The sequence below is a fragment of the Lygodium microphyllum genome, chromosome 6, assembly GCF_053477565.2.
Source record: "Lygodium microphyllum isolate KBCC chromosome 6, Lygodium_microphyllum_v1.1.10, whole genome shotgun sequence".
In the NCBI taxonomy this organism is placed as follows: Eukaryota; Viridiplantae; Streptophyta; class Polypodiopsida; order Schizaeales; family Lygodiaceae; genus Lygodium; species Lygodium microphyllum.
The window spans coordinates 85,335,188-85,350,015 of NC_141140.1; positions in this window are offsets into that span (position 1 = coordinate 85,335,188).

Consider the following 14,828-nt stretch of genomic DNA (forward strand, 5'->3'; position numbering starts at 1 on the left):
TTAGGAGATCGCCAAAATTGACGTGACTAGCAATGTGGAGTTCTTCCTCTATTAAGAGGCGGTCAAGGTAGGGATGCCCCTTGATGTGCTCTTCTTTGGATAACTCTGTGATTTCCTGATCAGTGATAGCAGAAGTGGTTCGCTGATCATTGGATGTGATGAGATGTTGTTTAATGGCTTGCTCTTTGGAGATCTCGCTGTTGAGAAACTCAACAGCAGCAGAGCGAGAAGCTTTTGCAAATGCGAATTCAAAGGTCTCCCAAGAGCAAGGCATATTGTGCACTTCCGTTGCAAATGGTTCTTCTAATAGACCTAAGGCCAAGCGGTCGTAGCTGAGGGCTAGCAACACAAAGGTGGCATCGAGTCGTTTAATGCATTCCACCACGTCATCCTCGGTGTCCTCAGCGAGGTCGGCGGCCAGCACTAAAAAGGACTTGCATTCATATGAGGGCGTAAGGCCGATGAGTGGTCGAGGTTTGCTAGAACTAGAGGCCTTGACAACGAAGATGGGTGGTTGGGAGTTCCCTTGAGCCTGCAGTTGGGCTGTTTGGAATATGGGTGGATTAGGGTCAGCCACAACAGATGGACTGTTGTATGCAGGTTTGCTTTGGGAAGTCGGATTGACTTGGTTGGATGATGCCTCCTGTGACGGTGGTTGTTGCTTGGGCCGATAGGCCTGTGCGACTCTCTTGGGCCGAAGCATAGATGAGTCGGATGGCTGGGGCTCTGGAGAGCACTGCGGCTTATGGTTTTGAGGTGTTATGGGACGTGGACTGATCAAGCTTGAGGGTGGCATATGAATAGTGCCTCTGGCCGTGGGGGCCTTAGGGATCCACAGCCAGGTATTTCCCTCGTAGTAGCCTTGCGCATGCAAGAGGGCTTTAGGGACCCATCTTTGCTTGATCATGCGGCGCTTCCTGTGATTGCATCTTGGCCTCCTAGGTTTAGAGTTCTTGGTCTTATGAGGATAGGAGCGTCGACTCCTAGGCGGACGTTGCGGCTGTTTAGGCACCCATTGAAGGCGAGGCTGTTGGGCCTTAGCTTTGGCTGCTGTGGGTTGCAGTTTATGGAAGTCGGGGAGTGGCGACCGTGCACTAACCCCCTCCTTAGTCTTGCCTACGGATGTTTCTACCGGTGGCTTTGCGGACGGTGATGGTATTGTGCAGCCCTTGCTGAAAGCTGGACAATGCGCACATTGCCTATTGCTAGGTGTATGCGCTGCGACTCATAATCAACATTGCAGTGAGTTTTCTTTTTGAAGGTTTGCCCCAGCAGTGACTCCGTGCCTGCGTCTGTAGCACTTGGCAATACATAAAAAAGCATTGGAACAGTCTCAGACTCGATAGAAACGGTGACTCTGCACTTACCGAGAAGTGCATATGAGTGGGCCACATATGGGTTTAATTTGGCAGTTATGGGTTGAAGTAGTGGTTTGCCAAGTTGGATCCAATGACTGTGGGTTAAGATATTGAAGTCTGCTCCCCCGTCGATCAAGGCGTTGAAAGTGCATGTTTGCTTGGCAGTGACCGTGATACGGAGGTAAGCGGGTTCTACGGCTTCCTTATCCTCTTCGTTGATTTCAGTGATTGTAGCTACTCGTACTTTGACCAACGGTTCTAACAATGGTGGCTCATGCAAAGGATGCGTGGGAGGGTAGTACTTCTTGACATGACTGCCATTGAAGAAGCCTATTCCCTCACCGTCTAGTGTCTCAAGCTCGACATTGCCGATTCGGCTGATTGCACGAACCTTGAAGGGTCTGAGACCTCTGAATTTCATTTTTTGCTTATGCCCCTTAACTGAGTAAAGGAGCACTAAGTCACCCTGTTCAAACTCACGTTGCTTGACATGCTTGTCAAACCAACTCTTGCGTCGGGCTTTCTCACAGATAAGCGCGTGGGTGGCTAGAAGACGAGTCTCTGATAGGCGTTCAAGCTCGACCAGGCGTTGCGTCCATGCCTCCTTCCCTTCCCATTGTTCTTGAAGGGCTATTCTCAGGCTAGGAACAAAGAATTCTAAGGGTAGGATTGCTTCTATTCCATAGGTCAACCTGAATGGGGTTTGACCAACAACCGTTTTATAAGCTATACGGTAAGCCCACAAAGCTGCCATAAGCTTGTTGTCCCAGTCGCTACGTGAGACTGAGACTATTTTGGTCAAGACATTGACAAGAATCTTATTCGTGGATTCTGCTTGACCGTTCGCCTGAGGGTAGTATGGCGATGATTTGCGATGGATAACGAGAAAGGTGGACAAGAGATGCACTATCACTTCATTGATGAAGTGCGTGCCTTGGTCACTGACCAGTTCGATGGGGTAGCCGAATAGCGAGATTACTTGCTCCCATAAGAACTTGGCAGTCGTCCTAGCGTCGTTCTTACAGTGAGGCAGTCCGTGGCCACAATGATATATTTGGCTTGTGAATATTGTGCCGTAGGACTAATGGGTCCTATGAAGTCGATGCCCCATTTTTCGAATGGTTGTCGAGCAATAACTGGGGTCAACTCCATCTGATCCTTGCGAATCGGAACTTTTGTCTGTTGGCACTCGTCACAATGCTTGACGAATCGTGCTGCGTCGCGGAAAAGCGTGGGCCACCACAGTTGAGACTACAGCACCTTTCGTGTTGTCATGTCTCCGCTAAAGTGTCCTCCCGCAATGCCGTTGTGTGCCTTTGAGAGCACATCGTGCATCTCGTGCTCGCATACGCATCTACGCAGCAATCCATCTTGCCCCAGCCTATAGAGTTGGCCTGCAATCAGCTGATAGGGCTGGATCTTAAGGATTAATTGCCTAAGTTGGGCTTTTTCTATTGGTCGCTCAGGCAGTCCGTGCTCAAGCACTTGGACTATGTCATCCGCCCAATATGGCGTTAGATCAGCCTTGAATAACTCTCTCTCGCTAGACAGGTTAAATAGATGGGCATCGGGTAATTCATCAACGATACCTTGTCCAACGCCTTCTCCTGTGGGGATGCGTGACATGTGATCAGCCATGCAATGCTATTTTCCCTTCCGTACTACCACGGAGAAATCGAACTCTAGAAGCACAAGGAGCCATCGAGCTATGCGTCCTGTAGCACAAGGTTTGTTTACTAGATAGAGCAGGGCTTGATGGTCCACAAAAAAGATGAAGGGTGTGGCCAGTAGATAATGCCAGAATTTCTTCACAGCGTCGAACACCATGGCTAATCCCTCCCTTTCTGTTGTCGAGTAGTTCATTTCCGTCTTAGTGAGTTGTCTGCTAGCAAAGCTCACTGGATAATCTAAGTTGTGCTCACCAGGTTGGCACAACACTGCCCCCACGGCAAACTTGGAAGCATCGATGTGCACGTGGAAGGTAATGGTCCAATCTGGGGCTCGTAGAATTGGTGCTGTTGTTAGAGCCTTTTTCAATTCTTCATACGCTTGTTGGCATGCCTCGGTCCATTCGAAGACGATCAGTAGCTTGTATAATGGTCTGGCGATCAATGCATAGTTCAATACAAACCGCCGATAGTACCCCGTATGGCCTAAGAAGCATTGAACTCCCTTGTAGTTAATTGGGGGGTGGAAGGTCAACAATAACCCTGACCTTCGAGAAGTTAGTGGCAATGCCGTTCTTCGACACCACGTGCCCTAAGATACATCCGTGCTTAACCCAAAACTGGCACTTTAAGGGGTTTAAGGAGAGACGATACAAGCGACACCACTCAAAGACTGCGTGGAGTTTGTCTAAGTGCGAGTGGACACAGAGATCGTCAACAAAGACTTCTAACTCCTTGCGAAGCATGTTTTTAAAGATGGTGCACATGAGACATTGGAAAGTGGCAGGGGCATTGGTCAACCCGAAGGGCATGACTATGTATGCAAAGACACCCCACTCAGTGGCAAAGGCGGTCTTGTGCCTGTCCGCAGGATGCACTTGCACCTGCTTGTACCCTGAGAAGCCATCCAGAAAACTGTAGGCTTCCTTGCCTGCCACCCTCTCAAGCATGTGCTCGGTGTATGGAAATGGATAGTTGTCCCTCTTCGTAGCAGCGTTCACCTTCTTGTAATTGATGCACACCCGGATTTTTCCATTCTTCTTCATCACAATGACTATGGGCGATACCCAGTCTGTGTGCTCAATTTTGTAAATGAATCCAGCTCTCATCAGCTTGTCAATTTTCTCTTTGACAGCATGAGCGTGTTTTGGATTCATAGGGTATGGTCGTTGCTTGACCGGTGTTGCGTCTGGCGTCATGGGTATGTTGTGAGTCACGACACTCGGATCTACCCCCTTAAGCTCCTTTAAGGACCAGGCAAACACGTCTATATACTCTCACAAGAGAGCGACAAGACTCGTTTCTTCTTCATCAGTCAAGTCATCGACAATGAATACTGGTCGGGGTGTTTCCCCTTCCTGGGCTAAGTCTACCTCCTTGACTTTGGCTGGTCCCTCGATTGGTTCGCTCCTCTGCCCTTGGCGCTTGGCACCTAACAGAACTACTACCTTATCCCCTTTTTTGAATTTTGTGAAGCGTTTAGGGAGGTCCTGCGGCTTTCGTTGTTCTTCTATTCGTGTATCCTTGGGTTGCTTTGCCTTTTCCCGCCTTAACCGTCTACGCCTTAGGTGGACGGGTAGGTCCCCCTTGGTACGTCTGGTCGTGGGAAACCTAGGAATCTCTGGATCACTATCCAAACTAACTTCCGATTCAGAGTCAAACCCTCCGTCTTCGCTAGAAGAGGTGGTCTCCCCTGGTGGTCTCAGTTCAGATGGTGATTCAGTCCTAAGTACTGATGTCATTCCTGGCTGGGCTAGGCCTGCTTGCTCAAGATCTATGGCTTCTACGTGTTCCAACCAAGCGCGATCACATTCCATGCACATGACTCCTTGCTCTACCATAAAGGTTTGCCTTTTTTGCGGCTTGGAGTCTGCTCGTATCTGCTCAATTTCTTGTCCTTCAGTGTCGTATTCTACGGTATCTACTTCACCCTCGCTCTCATCACTGAAGGATTGGTAGTCTTCGTATTCGTCGCTAGAATCTTTGTCATCCGACTGCTCATCGTCTCCTAGAGTTTGGTATGTCTCATGTCGTTGGTCAAGAACTAGGGCCCAGTTATACATGAGGTTTAAATCATGCACCCTGGTCCATTGCCACTTGGATTCCTCTAAGAGATCCTGGAGTGGTTTGAAATTTGCAGCTGGGTTGCCAGCTAGCTTGTCCGTTAGGTATTCCAGTATCCCCTGGAGTTCCCTTTTGTTGGATGGTACTTGGAAGGTGACAGGCTTAGGCTTTCCACGGAGGCTTCCTGCTATCATGCGGACTGGTATAGAGAGTGCTTCGTTAGACTTGCCGATCATTTTGATGGCTTTCTCATATGCCTCATGATCTGAGAATGGTAGGTCGATTGTAGCGAGAACGTGCATCCAATCCCGCTCATCCTTTGGGCATGGGATATACTTGGTCAAGGGCCCATAAGACTTCTTGACCTGAGTGTTACCCTTGAGCATAGCAGAGATGGCGTCTAGGTCGACTGGTGAGGTCTTCCAAGTGTCCATTTCTATCCTTACGGCATCCGTTCTATTGCCAAGGAAGATCAAGCCGTTACCCCAATCATCGATGACTCTAGCATTGCGCATCCAAGGTCAGCCTAATAGGATATCGTAGTCCACTCCCTTCATGACTATAAAGTCAACAGAGAACTGGACACCTACGATCTTCATTGGCCAATTCTTAAGTACCCCGAATGGCTTCACTCTCATACCGTTTGCTAACGTGACATTAAATCTAGCAGTTTTGATAGTCAGGTTTCCCCAAGTCTGAAGCACTGCGTGGCTAAGGACACTAACCCCAGCTCCCGTGTCTACGATTCCCTTTCTTGTTGTGTCACCTAGGGCTAAAACCGACAAGACCGCATGCATCGTTGTGTGCTCGTAGCATCAAGGCTTGGTCTTAGCAGCACTGCTTGTGGTGCAGCTACGTCTCTCGACCTTGGTTGAGGAGGTGATATTGGCGTACTCACACTAGAGAGATCATTGATCTTGTCCTCTATGATGGGCTCAGCGTCCTTGAGATGCTCTTGAGCCTCCTTTACCCATTCCTTCACCTTTTCTATGGCCTCTAACTGTCGCTTCGGATGTAGGTACTCCCCTACCTTAGTGCTTCCCTTTTCGGCCATCTTAGGGGCTGAAGTCTCTGCCTCTGCGTCAGAGACCTTCTTTCCAGCAGGTAGAGTTGTAGCACTCTCGGTTTTTAGTGTGACTTTAGCTTCCGATCTCTTCTTTTTCCGCCTATGACTTTTCTTTCCTATCGAGGCTGCATCAAGATTGCTAGGTCTTGGCAGAGAGATGCCGTCCTGCTTCGTTTGGGCTCGGGTCATGACCCACAATGGGATAGGTGTGGCCTCCCCATTGAGGTTTTTGACACCAAATAGCCCCAATGGGACAGATGGTACGTTGGCTGGGCTAGAAGATGGCTTTTGCTTTGGGCAATCTACAAAGAGATGGGTGATTCCGCACTCTACACACCTTTGGTCAGCCTTGTCTTTGTTTTGCTACTCTCTTTCAGGGCAGCGTGATGAGACATGACTGGGGTGACCACAAGTCCAACAAGTGACTGGATCCTGCGTCTGCCCTCCTAGGCCTCTACCTCGTCCTCTTTCAGGACAGCATGATGAGACATGACTGGGGTGACCACAAGTCCAATAAGTGACTGGATCCTGCGTCTACCCTCTTAGGCCTCTACCTCGTCCTCTTTCTAACACCATCACTGGCACAGGTCGATAATCCATGAGGACCACGTTGTCCTCGTCGTCGTGCGAGACATAAGGGTATATGTAGGTCTCTTCCTCATTCGGCTCCTCCACGTAGTGGACTAGAGCATCGCTTGGTGGATGGGTCACGCAAGGACCAGGCAGTCTAGGAATGCCTGTAGGGTTTATGTCCATTCTAGGGACGGCTGGTTTTATATTGTTAGGCACAGGAAGAGCCAATGGGGCTCCCCTTCTGAAGAATGGCTGTGGCCTATTCGCTAGGTAAGGCTGGCCGTAGGGTTGCGAGTACGGAGTCTTCTTGGTAATCTACAATGCGAGACATCATAGCCGAACCTACCGCAGTTAGCACAAGGTCTTGACCTAGGGTCTTGACACTCGGCTTTGACACTCGGCCGGCAAGTGGTTTCCGCCACAGTACACGCATTGGACATGCGGGCGTGTTGGTCGTCTCAACATGTCTTGCAACTTGGCTAATTCCATCTTGACATCAGCCAAGGTCTGTCTCAGTGGCTTTCCCCTTATCTTGGGATGATGGGATTGATCTCTCACTAGAGGCTGACGCTCTCTCTGAGCTTCGTGAGTTGGTCTCCTCTAGATTCGAGCTCCTGGAGTTCCGCTCCTTCAATCGATCATCGACTTTGATAGCTTCCTCAAACACTCTAGCTATCGCGTCTCGCTGCAAGCTCGAATTGCCTGCCAAAGCCTTATATAACTCCTCGTCCCAAATACTGCTGATGAACACAGTCGAAACTGCTCTTTCAATCGGTCGCTTGGCCATAGGGATTCTCTTGAAGAGGCTTCTCACATGGGTTATGTAGTCGCGGATGTCCTCCTTCTCTTTCTGCTTGACGTTCATCAAGCGTACTAGTAGATTATCGGAGTATTCATGCTCGGCAAATCTCTTAATGAAGAGATGAGGCTATTGAAATTGGCAACGCTCTGCAGCATCTAAGCTCTATACCACGTCCTACCTTGTCCCTAGGCAAAGCCCGAACGCTTGCGAGTGTTGAGTTTGGTCGTTGAGGCCATTGGCTTCGCAGACTTGCTCAAACTGCTGAACAAAGCTGTATGGGTCGTCATGAGGTTGGTACTTATCGAGTTGCTTGGCAACAATCGGTATCTTGGCCTGGCTCTTTGAGCCTTGGCTTGCCCCTAATCCTGCAAGCAATGACGTCGCTAGTGCGGTGGCACTCTGTTCTGCTGCTGTATTATTGAGCACCGCTTCATGAGAAGCTCACTCAATGTCAAGTCTCCCTCTAGTGCTCTCTCATGGTCCGTTCGGTTTCGGCCAGCTAAGTTCGGCACTCGCTGCACCTCATGCAGCTCCATGCTTTGCCTTTGGCTCCTAGCCTGTTGATCCTATTGTACTCGACTATGCTCTGCAATGCTTTGCGGGCTAGCCTTCTCTCCTCTTCTAGATCTGCGATGATTGCATCTGCTGTCCTGCCGCGGTGCTCGTACCGGGCGTGCACGTCGTAACTGCTCACCAGCTTTGCTGAATAGCATCTAGGAATACGTTCAAATCAAGCTCCTCATTAGACCGATGGTCTGAGCTCTCTTCCGCCATGGTCGAGTTCTCGTGCTCCACTAAGCTGTCGATCAGGTTGAATAGACTTGACAGATCCACGTCATTGGTGCTCCTTGCTTGGTCCTACTCTGCGCTTTGATGGTTTGTCTATGTCTTGGTTCTCTCCCTGCTAGTGGGTTCCTTGAGTGGTTTTATCTGAGTGAGTTCCTTGACTTATTGAATATAATCCTCGATTTATGATCACTCAGTGTGTGTCATTTCTTGTGCACTTGTGATCAATCAGGCTTTCAGCTTTCTTATGTGTACTTCAAGTGCGGAATTCAATGTGAGTGCGACAAACAATCTCTATATGCCTTACGCCCTCTTGTCTTATCTTGGGCCTGATAAGCTTTGTCACTCAAGTCCTGGCCGTTCTAGTGGATTCTAGGGTCTGCGTTGCTTCTTGTTGTTCACTCAAGGGTCGATCACAGGTCCTACGATTGGATTTCCGTTTTCAACAAGTCAAGTCACTGGGGAGTGCTCCAGCACTGTCCCCCTGTCCCTTGGTCGTGACTCCTATGTCGGGAACTGCCTACAAGGCATCCGCTATGTTGTCCTAGAGCGGGTTGCGCTTCCAGTCGGTCACGGGGGTAAATTTTTGATGTTTTCTTTTTTCTGCCTAAGGGTGTGTCCAATTCTGAGAATCAGACGTCCGATTTACAAGTTGTTCGATTCTCAGAATCGGACAGGGGTCAAGTGTTCGATTTTCTATGGTCCGATTTCCAAAATCGGACGGGTTGGTTCGAGTGGTCCGAGTGGTCTGATTTCCAAAATCGGACGGGTTGGTCGGAGTGGTCCGATCGGACAAGATGGTCCGATCGGACGGTTATCTGATTGTCTGATTCTCAGAATCGAACGTCCGAACATCCGATTCTGAGAATTGGACACTGGATCAGATGTTCGATCCCGCCGACCCGAACGCACTTTCGACCATGAAATCGTCAAGATCTTAAGGTATCGATTATTACAAGCTACAAGATTCAACAGGAATGATGCTAGAGTGATGGGGAAGAGATCTATATACCTGGGGATCACCGATAACAACGTAACTCCTTGCACTGATCGATCGAAATGGGTCACCCAAGCTCTCTCTCTCTCTCTCTCTCTCTCAACTAGTTGCAAATGAGGATTTCCTTGCCCTCCAAGAACTTATACCCCTGCTGGACATTACCCATATGTTACCGATCACTCTCCTTGCGATTCCTACACATTCAAATGAGCATTTCCTCCATTTTCCACTTGTTTTTCCCAATTTTCTCTCTGTTTTACAATAGCAAACCCTATGCCTCTCGGGTGCGATTTCCTAATGTTAGCCTACTCTAAATGCAACAAGAATCGGAAGCAAAAAACTGAAATAATTTCTCCATGTTTTCCAATCATCAAACAACCAAAATATCCCAAAATACTTACTTGTTTTGAAGATCAAAAACACCCAAACTTCCTACCTATCTCAAGCTCCGTTTCGGGGATGAATCTCCTACTTCGATATGCTCGATATGAGGCACGCAAGTGCTCAAGCTTGAATCCGTTGGTCCTAGCAACGGAACCAAAATGTAGAGGGAGCTCACGCTCAACCGCCAAGACCCACAGACCGCTTATTGCTTCAAGTGTTTCAAGAGAGCTCTAATGGCTATCTCTCACCTAGCCAACGCGCCGTCGATCCTACGAGTGTAGTGAGCTTACCTTGATGTCGATGTGAGTAGCCTCCTCCCTCACACACCTTAGTAGCTCCACGATTCTTGATGCAAGCTCAAGCATCCTCAAGCATCCTCCATCGCCAAGCTCCATCCTCCATAACCGCGCACGCAAGAAAAGAGAAGAGAAGATAAGAGAAGAAGAGAGGAGGAGATGGTGAAGAGCTTCACCCTCTTGATCCCTCACTCCCACACACTCACTCCCTCACACTCTCACACTCCCTCTCTCAAGAGCACACACAAGCAAGAAGGAAGAGAAAAAGAGAAGAAGATAAGAGCTCTTGTTGGCCACATACCAAAGAATGAGCTTCCATTCATTTTTTTGAACTTTATATACAAGCCCTAAAATCCCATGGGTACCCATCCCCTTTTTTTTACATGACCGGCCATTGTGGCAAGGTCCTTTTTCCATTTTACTCTTCTAGCATTATGCCTTTAGCCTACACCTGTCTAATATTTTATAATTGGCACAGGAGAGAGCCTGGCGCTCTTTTACAAGAGTTTTCCAAGTTTTTGAGGCGCCTTTAATTTAAAATTGCACTTTTTGTCCCGGCTTAGCTTTAGCGGTTCCCTATGCGTCTTTACTCTTTTTTCGTGCTTTTTCTGCTTTTTCCTTCATTTTCCGCCATCTTGACTCGGGGTTAACATTTGTGTACTTCCCTTGAGTAAATCTTTTAAGAAAAATTGTAAAAGGGGTAAGTTAGTAGCCAGTGAGTCATTGAGCTATTGAAGTAATCCCTCCCTCAGTTCATTTTTCTATTGCTCTTGTATATCATCAAAAGCAAAAGGCTCTTTCTATAAAACTTGTATTGTATGCTCCCTCCCTCAGTTCATTTTCCTATTGCTCTTGTATATCATCGAAAGCAAAAGGCTCTTTCTATAAAACTTGCATTGTATGCTATTTGATTAGCATAGAATTCTAGTGCCATGTCTATTCTAGCTAACAAAAAGACTAATGCGAGGCGAGGTTGCAAGATAAGAGTGAGGTGACCCTCCCTTGCTACTAAAAACCATGAAAGGGTACACAACCTAGTTGAGGCATAAGTTTGCATACCCCTCAAGTCTTGGATCCAATACTAGTTTGTAGGTGCTAGTACATCCCCATTTTTCCCATCCATACTCCCTTATCCCATTTAAACAGATTGGTAGTGGCAATTGGTTCTCACAAAATATACTGGCAAAGGGTTGGATGTATGGCATTTCTGGCTTATGTACAGATTGCTCATTGAGTTTAAACATTTACAATCAATGTATTGAGTCATTAGTATATAGCACAATGATATGTATACCTTGCAATAGGTGGCACATGGAATTGAGCCCTTAAGGAGGTAAGATAGTGGAAATTTGGTCAAGAGACAATAGACATGATACATGAATTTTCATGTAGCCACAAAAAATTGCTTACAATTTTTTTTCTATAATTCTTTCTAGAGAGCTCTATAGGTCATTATGAAAAATGAATCATTCCCTTTGATTTGAATCAAAAAGTTCTTTGATTGGAATTATGAGCTGAAAGTTATAATGGTTTTCATGCAACAAAGTCTTGTGGATTGCATTAAAATGGCAGGACATAGAGGCAAAAGAAAGGCCCAGGAAGAGTCCTAAAGGGAAATAATAGAATCCAGAGTATCCATGAATGATGAGACTAGATTAGCCCAAGAGTAAAATGGAGAAATACAGGAAGAAACAAATCTCTATAGTATGCTCAACCACACCTTATGTTAGAATGAACTTCGCCATGTGGAGAGGCATACTGACATGGTCACCAACCATCACAAATGATCTCTAAGATAGATCAAGCAATCAAATAAATAGACCTCTCCAAATCTCAGACTGAGCATCTCACCACTCTTGTCACCCAATTAGCTACTACTCAAGTGCAAGAGAAGACCGATGAGTCCAAGCTTAAAGTAGGACAACCTTTACCATTGGAGCAAGTACATGGCTCATAGGGCATCATTGGAGCTAGGGGTATCCCATCTAGTAATTAGGAGGTTGGTGAGCCCTTGCATTGAAATGAAGAGCCTCTTTTGAGCTCTCCTATTATACATGCAGTTAGCCCCTTAGTGAGGCCACAACCCACTACTGGTAGAAGCCCACCCACTTTCCCTAGGAGTGATTCCAATAATGGTGGTCCAAATGGAACTTATGTGGCTCAACCAAATCAGGACAACATGGAATTAACGACTAGCATGGCATTCATGGAAAGCATGACATTAATGGCTAGCATGGCATTTATGGACATCATGGCTTAAATGGGCAGTAATGCACAACATGGCTTTCATGGGTAGCATGGCATGTATGTGCACCAAGGATTCCATGGGTAACTAGACCCAATTTTCCTCCATGATAAGATCATTCTCACCATATACAATGGAAAATCACCATCCCCATTTGACTTGGAAGTATGGACCAAAATATTTTAATATCTACCTGTGCTTAGATGATCAAAAAATCATTTCTGCCTATCTAATTTGGAAGGATTTTCCCACACATGGTGGCACTACATAAGTAGAGAAAATCAATAGTTTATCAATTGGGAAGATTTTAAAATGCATATGGTTCAAGTATTTGTGTCTCTAGTAGAAAAAGAGAGATTCACAAGGCAGTGGTACTCATGCTATCCTATGATTCTCTAGGGATATACTCTAGGAGATCTTCTTCATCTATGGGAGGTTGCATCTACTTTATCAATTTGGGTGCCATAAAATGGCTTGAGTTGACTAACATGAAACACATTATGAATATTAGTGGAAGAGGGTGGTTCTAGTCTTTATGTCAAGTCTTCTATATGCTTTAGTGTCTTGTATGGTCCATAAAATATGTGAGCAAGTTTATTGTAGGAATCATCTTTCAAGCTAGAGTAATGAGACTTGGGTACTTTCAGCAAAATAAACTCTCCTTAGAAATCCATAGGGTTCCTCTTCTCATTAGCATACATCTTCATTTGCTCTTGGGCTTTCATAAGATTCACTTTGCATTGTTGAAGAATGGTTTGCATCCTCTCTAACTTCTCTTTCCCATGAGGGTTTTTCTTCTCACTAAAAAGAACTATGTGAAGGGACACTTTATAGCATTAAAAGACCTCAAAAGGAGAAACTCTGATATTGGCACGGGTAGAGTTGTTATAAGAAAACTCAGTCAAGTGTTACTAGGAGTCCCATACATGTTACACATCATAACAAAAATGTTGAAGGTAGGTCTTTAACCACTTATTAATACTTTCTATCTAGCCATCAGTTTGTAGGTGATAGGCTATAGAGGGAGCTAAATTAGTACCCATGGAGCTGAATACTGCCTATCAAAAGCTACTCATGAACTTTGTATCCTTGTCATGCACAATCACCTGTGGTAATCCATGTAACTTAATGATGTGCTCCATGAACTAACTAGCCATTTGTGTTGCAATGAATTGTGTCTTCGTGGAAATAGATGGGATACCTTGGTGAGTCTATCCACCACCATATAGATACTATTGCATCCCTTTTTAGTCATAGACAAGACAATAAAATAAATCCATGGTTATTTGTGTCCACTTTCCTTCAGGAATCGGTAATGGCTACAAGAAACCACCTGGCTTATGAGTGTTGTCCTTATTCTGTTAGCATGGAATGCACTTCTTGACATAATCCTTCATATCTCTCCACAATCCCTTCTAGTGAAAAATTTTGTTGATTTTATCACAGGTCTTGAACATGCATGAGTATCTAGTTATAGGCAAAGAATGTATCTCTTGTATAATTTTCAGCTTGAATTAAGAAGTAGAGGGAATAACGATCCTATACTGCCGTTGAGCCAAATGAGACAATTTTTAAGCTAAAAATGTGAGATGCCCTCGATTAATTCTTGTTGTAATTTTTGGAATATATGGCTGAGCTCTTTATCCAAAAGGTAAGCTTCTTGTTTCTCTTCAACCCAACCACTATGTATCTCAATCACAGTTGAAACTTTACATGCCCATATCCTAGAAAGAGAATCAGACACTATATTATCCTTAACTTGTATATGTGCATGATGTCAAAATAATAATTTTGTAGGGTAGCTACCCACCTATGCTACTTAGGAGTGAGATTTCATTGGGCGAGGAAGTACTTAAGGACCCTGTGATCACTCTTGACCCTAAACCGACTTCCATACATGTAATGGTGCCACTTCTTAATCGTATAGAGTGTAGCCAAGATCTCTTGGTCATACATATTCATAGTCATTTCTTTATCCTTGAGCTTGCGACTCTCAAAGACAATGGCACCATGCTTCTATGGCAATATAGCCCCTATGCATCTACCACTGGCATTACATTGTATAGAAAACTCCTTAGAGAAATCTAGGCATAGGAAGATAGGAGTAGAAGTGAGGATTTTCTTTAACTGATTGAAACCTATATCTACAATGGCATCCTAAAAAAAAACTTTCTTCTTCAACTTGTGAGTCAAAAGAGTTATGACAGTGACATAATGCTTTATGAACCCGCAATAGAATGAAGATAGGCCAAGAAATCATCTAAGAGAAGTAGTGTTTGCAAGTGCTGGCCAATCTCTAATACATTGCACCTTCTTAGGGTCGGCTTGGCTCAAGTACTCAACCTCTATTTGCATAAAAAATACTTCTTCTCATTAGTAAATAGTTAGTGATATCTTATCACATCAAATACCTTCCTCATATGTGAAAGATGGTTCTCCAATGTCTTGTTGTAAATAAGTATATCATTGAAGAATACTAGAACAAATTTGAAGAGGAAAGGCTACAATATTTTAATTTATCAAACTTTAGAAGGTGGTTGGTTAGCCCAAATGGCAAGGCTAAGAAATGGTATAACTCATGATTAGTCCT